We start from the raw sequence: 12,500 nt of genomic DNA on the forward strand, positions 1-12,500 counted from the left end.
ATTTCATCTTCTATTAAAAGAAAAAAAAAAAAGAACAGTGCCCAATTTTAGAACCTGTCAGATCCATTGCAACACTTTACGATACATTCTTATTAATTCCACCAAACCTGATTAACTTGTATTTTTCCCACGCATTTTTCCTCCCTAAATTTGCTGCATATTTTATTTTCCGTGTGCAATCTATTTCCAGACAGGCAGACTTAACCACGTCACAGAAGCAGGTTAATTCATAATAACTTTTAACTCAGGTGCTTCAAATACAGGTAAAAAGGGTGTCTCTCTTTATTTAGGTTATTTAAAGCCACGGTGAATAAAACAAGTAAGAAAGTCAATTACTCGTTATGATGTAATTGAACAAATATATAAATAGATAAATACAGATATAAATAAATAAATGAATATACAAATAACTCTGGTTTTCGAAATGATTGTCTCTTTAGCTATTCAAAACTCAATCTCAAGGTGAACAAAGAAGATGAGGAACTTAATTACTAGCTCAGGTGTAATAAGAAAGACAAATAATTTTTAAAAAAACTTACTCACGTGTATATACAAACAACTAATAAGTACATCTCTATTTAACTATTTAAAAGTCAATCACAAAGTGAACAGAGAAGGTGAGGAATTTAATTACTAGCTCAGGTGTAATAAGAAAGACAAGTAACTAAAAAAAAACTTGCTTATACATGAACAAGTAATAAGTACGTCATTATCTAGCTATCTAAAACTCAATCTCAAGGTGAACAAAGGAGGTGTAATAAGAAAGACAAATAAAAAATAAAAAAAACTCGTCAGGTGTGCATAGACAGGTAATTATCACATCGCACCTCAATTTTCCAGGTCAATATTGTGAGTGACAAGAGCAGATAGGTAGAAGGAGCCAGCCATTGAGTGCCCTGCCAGGTATAATTTAGTCTAACAGGACAGGTAACAGGTACATCTGGCCTCATATTAGACGCAATCTGACCTTGGCTACAACAGGTGAATTAGACTGGCGCTGGAGGGCAGGTGAGGCACGGTAGCTGCACAGGTAAAGGGTTTAATCAGACAGGTGTGTTGGGTGGGTTTGGGTTATGTTGTTTGGTTAAATTTAGTGAAGACTGGTTTGGTAAGGTTAGGTTAGGTGAAATTAGGTTAGGTCAGGTTAGGTTAGGTTATGTCAGGTTAGGTCAAGTTAAGTTAGATTAGGTTAAGTTTCATTAAGTTTAGTGAAGTCAAGTTAAGTTAGGTTACGTCAAGTTAGGTAAGATTAGGTTAGGTTAAGTTAGGTTAGGTCAGGCTAGAATAAGTTAGATTAAGTTAGGTTAGGTTAAGTTACATAGAATTACATAGTTACATAGATAACCAGGCCACAACAGACTTTGGGGTCCTCACGAGGTGACCTGACGTAGAACTAGTAAAATGTGATAGTAGAAAGCAGGTTAGGTTAGGTTAGTTTAGGTTAGGTTAGGTTAGGTTAAGTTAGGTTAGGTTAGGTTAGGTTAGGTTAAGTTAGGTTAGGTTAGGTTAGGTTAGGTTAGGTTAGGTTAGGTTAGGTTAGGTTAGGTTAAGTTAGGTGGGGTTAGGTTAGGTTAGGTTAGGTTAGGTTAGGTTAAGTTAGGTGGGGTTAGGTTAGGTTAGGTTAGGTTAGGTTAGGTTAAGTTAGGTGGGGTTAGGTTAGGTTAGGTTAGGTTAGGTTAGGTTAGGTGGGGTTAGGTTAGGTGGGGTTAGGTTAGGTTAGGTTAGGTTAGGTTAGGTGGGGTTAGGTTAGGTTAGGTTAGGTTAGGTTAGGTTAGGTTAGGTGGGGTTAGGTGGGGTTGGGCAGGTGGGTTGAGTTGGGGGCGGCTCGAGAGGTGAGGTGCCGTGTCGTGTTGGCACCACTGTTCCTACTGGCAATTGCATTTTTCACGTTCAATCACGCTAGTCCTCGTCTCCCTCTCTCTCTCTCTCTCTCTCTCTCTCTCTCTCTCTCTCTCTCTCTCTCTCTCTCTCTCTCTCTCTCTCTCTCTCTCTCTCCCCCGTTTTACTGCCTCTCGTCTCCCTTTACTCTTTTATTACCCATCTTCATCTTCCTCCTCTTCCTCTTATTTTTCCTTCTCTTCCTCTTCCTTCTTTTTCCTCTTCCTTTCCCCTCCCCTTCCTCACTCACTCTACCTCTTACCACTCTTATTTTTCTTCTACCCCAATCTCTCTCTCTCTCTCTCTCTCTCTCTCTCTCTCTCTCTCTCTCTCTCTCTCTCTCTCTCTCTCTCTCTCTCTCTCTCTCTCTCTCTCTCTCTCTCTCTCTCTCTCTCTCTCTCTCTCCCTCTCCCTCAGATCAGTAGTCGTAAAGTTCCCTTAACACAGCGGTCACGCACTCACGCACGCACACACGCACATGCATACACACACACACACACACACACACACACACACACACACACACACACACACACACACACACACACACACACACATTCTCTCTCTCTCTCTCTCTCTCTCTCTCTCTCCATATAATTAAAGAAAATAGTAGATTTCAACAATGTTCGCATGGAGTAAAAATTAGAGGAGGAAGGAGAAGGAGAACGAGGAGGAAGAGGAGGAGGAGAAGGAGAAGGAGGAGGAGTAGGAGGAGGAGGAGGAGGAGGAGGAGGAGGAGGAGGAGGTATATAGGAAGAACAGATACCACGAGACCTGTTGGAGGAGGAAGAGGAAGGGAAAGGAGGAGGCAGAGGAAGTGGTGGTTTAGGACAAAGAGGAGGAAGAGGAAGAGGAGGAGGAGGAAGAGGAGGAGGACCGCTTATCGAACGTTAGGGAGTCTTTGGGATAGTATAGTGATTCTCTCTCTCTCTCTCTCTCTCTCTCTCTCTCTCTCTCTCTCTCTCTCTCTCTCTCTCTCTCTCTCTCTCTCTCTCTCTCTCTCTCTCTCCATTCTTGTCCTATCCTCTTCTTTCCCTCACTTTATCACACGTATCTTTTCCTTCCATTTCCTCTCCCTTTTTCCCTCTTTCCTTTCATTTCTTACGTCCCATTCTTCTTCCTTTTTTATCTCTCTTTCCTCTTCCTCTTTATCTCCTGTTCCTTTTCCTTATCCCACCCTTCACTTATCCCATCCTTCCCTCTTCCCTTTTATCTCCAATTTATATTTCTTTTCTCTCCCTTTTTATCTCGTATTTCTCTTCCTTATCTCCCTCCACTTATCTCTCCCTTTCCTCTTCCTTCTATATCCCATTAAATCTCCCTTTCTTCTCCTTTCCTCCATCTCCAGTTTCTCTCCCTCTCGTCTCCCTTATCTCACCCCCTCCCCGCCTGCTATCTCTTCCTTTATTCCTTCTCTTGCTTATCTCTTCCGCCATGCATTGAATTAATATCGACCGTTGTCTCTTTTACCTGCAGAGATCAAGGCAAGAGGAAGGTATATATGTGTGTGTGTGTGTGTGTGTGTGTGTGTGTGTGTGTGTGTGTGTGTGTGTTATTGATTATCGCCGAGTACTCACTAAGGGAATCTCAAGGTGAAAGGGAAGGAAGGAGAGAGAGAGAGAGAGAGAGAGAGAGAGAGAGAGAGAGAGAGAGAGAGAGAGAGAGAGAGAGAGAGAGAGAGAGAGAGAGAGGAGGCAAAGCGAGAGTGGTGGCTGGTAGTATTGGCTGCGCGCGTGTGTGTGTGTGTGTGTATGTGTGTGATGGGGTAAAGGTTGTGGTGGTGGTGGTGGTGGTGGTGGTGATGGTGGTTATTGTTCTTGCTCTTGTTCTTGTTGGTGATGGTGATTCTTCTTCTTCTTCTTCTTCTTCTTCTTCTTCTTCTTCTTCTTCTTCTTCTTTACTGTGTTTACTATTCATTTTTGTGTATATTATTTTTTTTCCTTTCATTCCTATTTTTACTCTCAATAGTTCATTCATCTGTAGTATTTCCCTTTATTCCCTTTTGAGCTCCCTACTTTTCACCGTCTTCCAAGGCTTTTCAACACTTTTCAACACTTTTCAACTCTTTTCAACACTTTTCACACTTTTTTGCACATTTTTAAACACTAACCCTTTTCAAACACTTATTAAACACTTAACACTTTTTTTGGATAATTTTTAAACATTTCAACATCTCTTTTAACATTTTTCTACACTTTTCCAACACTTTCTAATACTTAGCATTTCTTTCGTATTTCCTTACCATTTTTTTTTTTCCTTTTTTTTTTTTTTGTATCCTTCACTATAACATATGAGAGGCGGCTTCATGTCCTTTATAAATGATTAAGTTGACCTATACTCCTCTTATTATTGATTCTCTTTTGTTTTACTTTTTTTTGGGGGGGGGAGACGGTGGTGGTGGTGGTGGTGTTTTATGGTGTGTTTGTGGTGTTGTGATGTCTTGTTTTTTTTGTGTGTGTTTTGTTGTTGTTGTTGTTTGTTTATATGTGGTGTTTTGTGATGTTACTTTGTTTATTGTTGTTGTTGTTGTTGTTGTTGTTGTTGTTGTTTGTGTGATATTTCTTTTGTTTTTCTTGTTTTCCTGTGGTCTTTTTTTGTCTTTTTTTGTCAATTGTCATGTTTTTTTTTCCTTTTGTGGTGTTTTGTGTTGATATTCTTTTATTTTTTTGGTTTTTATGTTTTCTTTTTCGTGTTCTTTGATGTTCTTTTGTTTTTTTTATATTTTTGTTGTTGTTGTTGTTGTTGTTGTTGTTGTTGTTGTGTTCTTTTGTCTCTTTTTTGTGATTTTCTATGATGTTCTTTTGTGTTGTCCCTTTTTTTTTTCATGATGTTATTTTTGTTTTCAGTCCGTTGCTACACGCTGCTCTGTATTCTGTCATCTACATTATCTATTTACTTGTTTTATTTATTTATGCATTTATTTATTTATTTTTTGTCTATCTCTATTAATGTTATTTTTTTTCATATATATCTAATAGTAAGTAATAAGATCGTATGAAATTAGTTGACATATATTTTTTCGTCCTTATTTTTGGGTACGCTCTTTGCATCTCTCTCTCTCTCTCTCTCTCTCTCTCTCTCTCTCTCTCTCTCTCTCTCTCTCTCTCTCTCTCTCTCTCTCTCTCTCTCTCTCTCTCTCTCTCTCTTCCATTTATTGTTCTCTTTACCTCCATGCCCTTCTGTTTTTATCTTCCTTTCTTTTTTATTGTCTATTTCTTCTCAGTTTTCTCTTTTATTCTTTCTTCCTTATATTTTTCTCCATTTTTTTACTTTTTTCGTACATTTTTCCTTTTTCTATCTTTTCCTGTCTACTATTCTCTCACTTTTTACCCTTCATCCTGACTCTCTCTCTCTCTCTCTCTCTCTCTCTCTCTCTCTCTCTCTCTCTCTCTCTCTCTCTCTCTCTCTCTCTCTCTCTCTCTCTCTCTCTCTCTCTCTCTCTTTGCTATATCACAGAGCCCACTAATCCTTTCCTAATCCTCTTTATTAGTTCATACTTGGATTTATCACCGGCAGAGCAGATTTAATTGATATTTTCACATTTCTCTGCAGATGTGGCGTAGGTGTGTGTGTGTCTTTAATTATTGCCTCCTTCTTACCTTTTTTTTTTTTTCATGAAGGTGTGTTCTTTTGGTGTGTGTGTGTGTGTGTGTGTGTGTGTGTGTGTGTGTGTGTGTGTGTGTGTGTGTGTTTTCTCTCTCTTTTCTTATTCTTGTTCTTCTTCGTCTTTTTCTTCTTCCTTTTTCTCGTGTTTGTTGTTCTTTTTTTCTCTCTCTCTCTCTCTCCTTACACTTTCTTATTTTGTTATTGTTTTTTTTTATATTTTTGTTCTGTTGGCTACGTTTTTGTTCTTGTTCTTATTCTTTTTGCTGTTGTTGTTGTTGTTTTTTCTTTCTTTTTCTTCTTTTCTTTTTCCTCTTCTTTCAACTTATTTTCCTCTTTTTTCTTTCTTTTTTTCAATTTCTTTTTTTCCTTTTCTTTTTCTTTCTTTTTACCTTCTCCTGCTGCTCCTGCTCCTGCTCCTCCAAACTGTTACCTGTACCGTAATTACCAATGATACACAAACGATAACAAACAACAACATAACTTTAGCTCATTTCCAGCGAGCCAGGTTTTATTACACTGCACACAATAACAACCAGAGAGGGAGACGGGAGCAGCAGGAGCAACAGCAACAGCAGCAGTAGTAGTAGTAGTAGTAGTAGTAGTAGTAATAGTAGTAAGGCGTATCATTACGGTCGCTTTGTTTACGTCTGTCAATAAAACAATACAGGGTTGGCAGGATTCCATGGAACCAATGATAATTCTCGGCCATCTGTTTACATTTGACTACGGTTCAAAATTACCGGCTTGCTGTTTTCATGGGCTGCCCTACTCTGCCTCTCTCTCTCTCTCTCTCCATCTCTCTCCTGCCTTCCTGTCCTGCATCTCTCTGTCTCTGTCTGTCTCTGTCTTTGTTTTCATGGCTCTGTTACCCTGTCTCTCCATCTTTCCTGCTCTCCTGTCTCCCTGTCCTCCATCTCTCTGTCTGTCTGTCTGTTTCTTTGTCACTGTTTGTCTTCCTGGTTATATTTGTTTTCATAATCTGTTACCTTGTCTCTCTTCTCCCCTCCTGCTTTCCTGTCCACCATTATCTCTCTCTCTCTTTCTCTCTCTCTCTCTCTCTCTCTCTCTCTCTCTCTCTCTCTCTCTCTCTCTCTCTCTCTCTCTCTCTCTCTCTCTCTCTCTCTCTCTCTCTATCTGTCTGTTTCTGTTTGTCAGTATGTCTGCCATTCTGTCTGTGCTTATCTGTATATCCTGTCTGTTTTTGTGCCTCTCTCCCTCTCCCTCTCCCTCTCTCTCTTTGATAAATTAAGACGAAAACATTCCTCATTCCCTCGTGAAAGGGTGAAGGGCAGAGCTGATAGGGAGATGATTAGGGAAGTATAGGAGACAAAAAAAAAAATAGTGAGAATGAGAGTAGTGATGGTGATAAGAACGAGGCTTTTTTATTCTGAAATACTTGGCCCTCTTACCAGACCTACTTTGAAAAGGCTCTAGTTAAAAGTTGCAAAGATCTTGGTGGGTGTTTTTACATTTCTAGTGACAGATTAACAAGCTTTCTACACTATTCAGAGGAGAAATACCCTTTGGAACCTGGCTAATCATCACACGGATTTTCGAGGGTGTTTTTAACGTTTCCAGTGACAGATTAACAAGCTTTCTACACTATTCAGAGGAGAAACACGCTTTGGAACTTAACCAATCATCTCTTTGACCTTTGGAAATAGCCATGGTGACAGAGCAAAACATATCAGGGAGGAGATTAATGGGAATAGAGTAACAAGAGGAAACAAACACATAAATAAGCATTTTTACCTCCTATTTCCACACCGGGTCGATAGGAGGTGAGAGAGTGAGATTAATAGAGAGACAATTAACTACTTTTTTTTACCAATTAATCTCGCAATTTTTTCTTTCTCTTACAATTTTCCTTCTCTTTCTCACGCGAATAATAAATTTTCCCCTCCCCCCAAAAAAAAAACTTGTTACTGTTGTCGTCTTTGTATTTTTCATTGGTTTCTCATTCTTCCTCGTTTCGTGTCTAGATTTTCCATTCCTCCCTTAATTTACGTTTATTGCAACTCAATAATATTTTCCTGGGTATCTGTTTCCCTCCATCACCTCACCTGCCGCGTGTTTGACTCGCCCACCTGAGAAAAAATAATTAGCAACGTAAGTCAAGGTGGGAGGGAAGGAAAATAAAAAAAGGAGGAATAGCAGGAGAGAGAAGATTGAAGTGGAAGGGACAAAGGGGAAGGAAAGAAAGGAGAGAAACATGAATGAGAAAAGGAAACAGGGAGGGGAGGAAAGATGATGAGAGGGGAAGTAGAGGAGGGAGATTGGAAGAGGGGGAAGATGGGCAGGGAGAGGAAAAAGAGGAGAGGAAGGGTGAGAGAGAGAGAGAGAGAGAGAGAGAGAGAGAGAGAGAGAGAGAGAGAGAGAGAGAGAGAGAGAGAGAGAGAGAGAGAGAGAGAGAGTGGGGGGAAGGGGGTGAAGTGAAGGCAATATGCTAGGAAGGAGAAAAATAGGAGGCACAATGGAGGAATGTGAGGGAAAGGATGAAAAAGGAAGATATTGAGGAGGAGGAGGAGGAGGAGGAGGAGGAAGAAGAAGGAGAAGGAGAAGAAGGAGGAGGAGAAGAAGAAAATGATAAAGAAAATAATGAAGATAAAAAAGATAAAGAAGACGAAGAGAGATGAAAATGCAACGAAGAAAAAGAGGAAGAAGAAGAAGAAGAAGAAGAAGAAGAAGAAGAAGAAGAAGAAGAAGACGGAAGAAAATAGCCAAGAAAATAAAGACGAAGAGATGAAAATACAAACAACAACAGCAACAACAACAACAACAACAACAACGAAAGAAACAAAACACACACACACACACACACACAGAGAGAGAGAGAGAGAGAGAGAGAGAGAGAGAGAGAGAGAGAGAGAGAGAGAGAGAGAGAGAGAGAGTACATCATTGGATAACTCGTTTCTAGGGCCTGCTAACTCATCCTTGGTCAGATAATTGGGCTGTGGGAGATTCCCTGCCAGAACTTGTGTCGTTTGGGGGGAATAGGAAAACCAAGGCAGGGGAGGTGGGAGGAAAGGGGACTGGGGGAGAGGAGAGCAGACTGGAATAGCGGAAGAGATCAGAGAAGAGGAGAGAGGAGGAAAGAAAAACAGGAAACCAAGTGGAGAGGGAGAGAGAAAAAAAGAGAGGGGAGGAGAGGAGAAAATGAAACCAAGTGGGGAGGAAAAGGGGAAAATATCAGAGGAGAGGAGAGGAGAGAAGAGGAAATCAAACTGAGAGGAAGAGCTAGAGAAAGGAGAGGAGAGAAGAGGAGGAAAGAGGAGAGGAGATGAGCAAACGAAGTGGAGAGGAGGAGGGAGAGAGAGAGAAGAGAGGACAGGAGAAGAGAGAAGAAAGGAGAGGGGAGGAGAGGAGGAGGAGGCAAGGGAAGAGGAGAGAAGGGGATGAGAGAGGAAGGGAGGGGAGGGAAGGGAGGGAGAGGAGAGCAGAGGGGACGAGAGAGAGGAAAAGAGAAATAAAAGGAAAGGAAGCAAACAGAAGGAAAGAGAAGAGATGAGGTACGAAGAAGAAAGCGGAAGAAAAGAAAAGTGAGAAAAAAGAGAAAAGGCACAAAAAAGAAAGGGAAAGACGAGAACAAGAAGTAAAAAATGGATGAAGAAAATAAAAGAAGAAGAAGAAGAAGAGAGGAGAGGAGAGTCTTAAGATAAAGAGAGGGAATGAGGAGAGAAGGTACAGAAGAATAGGGCGATAAAGAGAATAAGGAAGTAGGAGAGAGAGAGAGAGAGAGAGAGAGAGAGAGAGAGAGAGAGAGAGAGAGAGAGAGAGAGAGAGAGAGAGAGAGAATTTGATTGGGAAGAAGAGCAAGAGGAGATTTCAAGATATAAAGAAGAAGGAAGGAGAGGAAGGAAAAGAAAAGGAGATAGAAGAAAAGAAGTAAACTACACAGCTGGAGGAGAGAGAGAGAGAGAGAGAGAGAGAGAGAGAGAGAGAGAGAGAGAGAGAGAGAGAGAGAGAGAGAGAGAGAGAGAGAGAGAGAGAGAACGAGGGGAGAAGAGGAAGAGGGGAAGAGAGTGAAGGGGGAAAAAATAACTTTCTGCCTACAATGTGCTGAAAGAGAGAGAGAGAGAGAGAGAGAGAGAGAGAGAGAGAGAGAGAGAGAGAGAGAGAGAGAGAGAGAGAGAGAGAGCAAACGAACAAGTTTTTACACCTGTCAAAAGGAAGACCAACAGAATAGTGATGGGGAGAGATGGGAAGGTGATGGGAGGTGATGGGAAGGAGATAGGGAGACGAATGATGGGGAATCCCGCCAGAGAAGTAATGGGAAACTGATGGGAGTGACTGATGGGGAAGGGTATTGGAGTGCTGACGGGAGGAGGAGGAGGAGGAGGAGGAAGGGGAAATAGGTGATAGGAAAGAATGGTGGCGAGAGACGAAGAGGGAACAAAAAAGGTATTGGAGTGGTGATGACAGGAAGAGGAGGAGAAAGAGGAAGAGGAGGAAAAGAGAGAAATATGATGGTGAAAGAAAAGAAAGTGGTGGGAAAAATAATGAATAATTGATGGGAGAGAAGAATGAAAGGAGAGAAATGAAGGAGAGGAGATAATGATAGCGAGAGAAGGAGAGACAAATAAATAATACGGAAAGGAAAGTGACGAGAAAGATATTGAATAAATGACAAGAAAAGGAAGATGAAGGAAAGGACGATGAAAGAAAAATAACAAAGAATAGAATGATGAAAGAAGAAGAAGAGGAGGGAGATGCAGGAAAAGGATGAGGAGGAGGAGGAGGAGGAAGGAGAAGAGAGTGGAGGGAAAGGAAAACGTGTTAAGAGAAGATAGAAGTTGATAAAGTGTTGATGAGAGGAGAGAGAAAAAAAGATAAAAAAGAAGGATGAAAGGAAGATAATAGAAGATAGGAGAGAGAGAATGAGTGACAAGTAGTGATTGGATAGTGAGAGATTGTGAATGAAGGAAGGAAGGAAGCAAGACAAAAAATTAACCAGTTGGAGGAAGCGAAAAATGGAGAATGATCGATAGAAAAGTGATAAATGATGATAGGATAGATGGGAAAGGCTGGAAAAGTAGATGGAAAAGGGTTAATGAAGTTTGTTGAAGCTCCCTGCACCTTATTGGTTAATTAATAAGCAGACAGGTGAGGATGAAGTGAGGATTAGCAAGTGTCACCTGATTAGTGGCGTCCCTTGAACCGCCATTACGTGTCTTCAAGTTAGTGTTTCGCTAATTATTTCGTCTATTTTTTTTTATTTATGATTGTTTTGTTTTGTGTTGAGTGTGTGTGTGTGTGTGTGTGTGTGTGTGTGTTGAGTGTGTGTGTGTGTGTGTGTGTGTGTTAATTTCATTTAGACTAGGACTTTTTTGTATGTTGGTTTTTGTAAAGTGATGTGTATGATTTTGCTGATAAAATGCTACTACTACTACTACTACTACTACTACTACTACTACTGTTACTATCACCACCAGTAGTGCGTCAGAGAGAGAGAGAGAGAGAGAGAGAGAGAGAGATTGATTCATACACATACAAACTCTCTCTCTCTCTCTCTCTCTCTCTCTCTCTCTCTCTCTCTCTCTCTCTCTCTCTCTCTCTCTCTCTCTCTCTCTCTCTCTCTCTCTCTCTAACTTTCTCCACGTATCTCTGCGTCTCCCTGTCTATCTGTCAGTCTGTCCATCTGTTTAAGCGCCAAGTTTTACCACTGAAAACACTCCCCCTCTCCCACTCCCCCTCCCCTCCCCTCTCACTCCCCCTGTCTGTTCTGTTGTTGCTCGTGTATCTTGTTATTTTTCTCCATCTGTCTCCATGCGTCTATTCCACTTCGCCCAAGCAGAAGAGGGGGCAGTATAGCTATGTATTTCCACCCGTCTTGAGTTTTCTTGTCCACTTTCAGGGATACAGATGAGTGAGGGTAGAGGAGAGGTTGAGGTGGATTGTAATTGTTGATTGACTGGGTGGGTGGTTGTGTGGATGGATGGGTGGATGGATAGATGGATGGATGGCTGACTGGCTGACTTGTTAATTCTTCTACCACTACTACTACTACAACAACAACACCAACTACTACTACTACTACTACCACTACTACTACTACTCAGACAAAATAGCAACACATACTACTAAATTACTACTACTAACACAACTACTACCACCACCACCACCACTACCACCACCCACAAGCAACGCAAAACGGAACAATAAGGAGAAAAGCTGAAAAATAATGGTAAACCCAGAGGTATTCTTATTGCACGAGTATATTAGAGAGGATCCAATGGTACATAAGACTCAAGCGGATAAACAACCTGATCCTCTTTGTATTTGAAACGAGAGGAGGGGGTACGAAAAAGAAATAAAGCACTATAAATACCTATTCTTATTTTACTGTTACGTCATAGAGAATTCAATACCATAAGAACTATTATAAAGATTCGAATCCTTTTGTATACGTAACGAAAGGAGGATCTGAAGGGAGGGAATTTTAAACACTGTTCTATTTTTGTTTATACTCGTATATTCGAAGTCCTGCAAGGAATGGCCTGTTTTGCATATGGCTGGTGTTCTGCAAGGCTCAGGAACAAATTTACTCGTGTTTCTCTTTCCTGTCCAAAGTAATGAGAAACGGATTGTGGGAAACGTTTATGAGAGAAACGTTTGTATCAGCTGGTGGCGTCGGGGAGTGGTGGTGGTGGTGGTGGTGGTGGTGTGAGGGTGTTCGGTGGTGATGTAGTGTGTGGGGTTGATCGTTGGTGGTGATGTGGGGGTGTTGTGGTGTTGTGGAGGTTGTGGTGTTTGGTGGTGTTGTGGTAGTGATGTGGTGGTGATGGTGTGGTGGTGCTGGGTGGAGGTGTGCTGGGTGGTGACAAGATGGTGGTGGTGGGAGATATACAAGATACATGGAAATAAGTCACTTGTTTTTATTTATTTTGTTATTTATTCTATTTTATTTATTTGTTTATTTATTTTTTACGATTTCTTTTAGTTTTTTTCGCCTTTTGACTTTAGTTTGTTTGTTTCTTTATTTGTTATTTTTTTACGGATTATCTTTTTTTTTTCTA

The 12,500-nt window shown here is 40.8% G+C and overlaps 1 long non-coding RNA gene across 1 annotated transcript in view; it reads left to right on the forward strand.

Annotated features, from left to right (window-relative positions):
- LOC135092985 (uncharacterized) overlaps nucleotides 1–12,500 on the forward strand; it is a 128,090-nt gene that overhangs the window by 82,308 nt on the left and 33,282 nt on the right. The window lies entirely within an intron of this gene.

Source organism: Scylla paramamosain, chromosome 41 (assembly GCF_035594125.1).
Source record: "Scylla paramamosain isolate STU-SP2022 chromosome 41, ASM3559412v1, whole genome shotgun sequence".
Classification (NCBI taxonomy): Eukaryota; Metazoa; Arthropoda; class Malacostraca; order Decapoda; family Portunidae; genus Scylla; species Scylla paramamosain.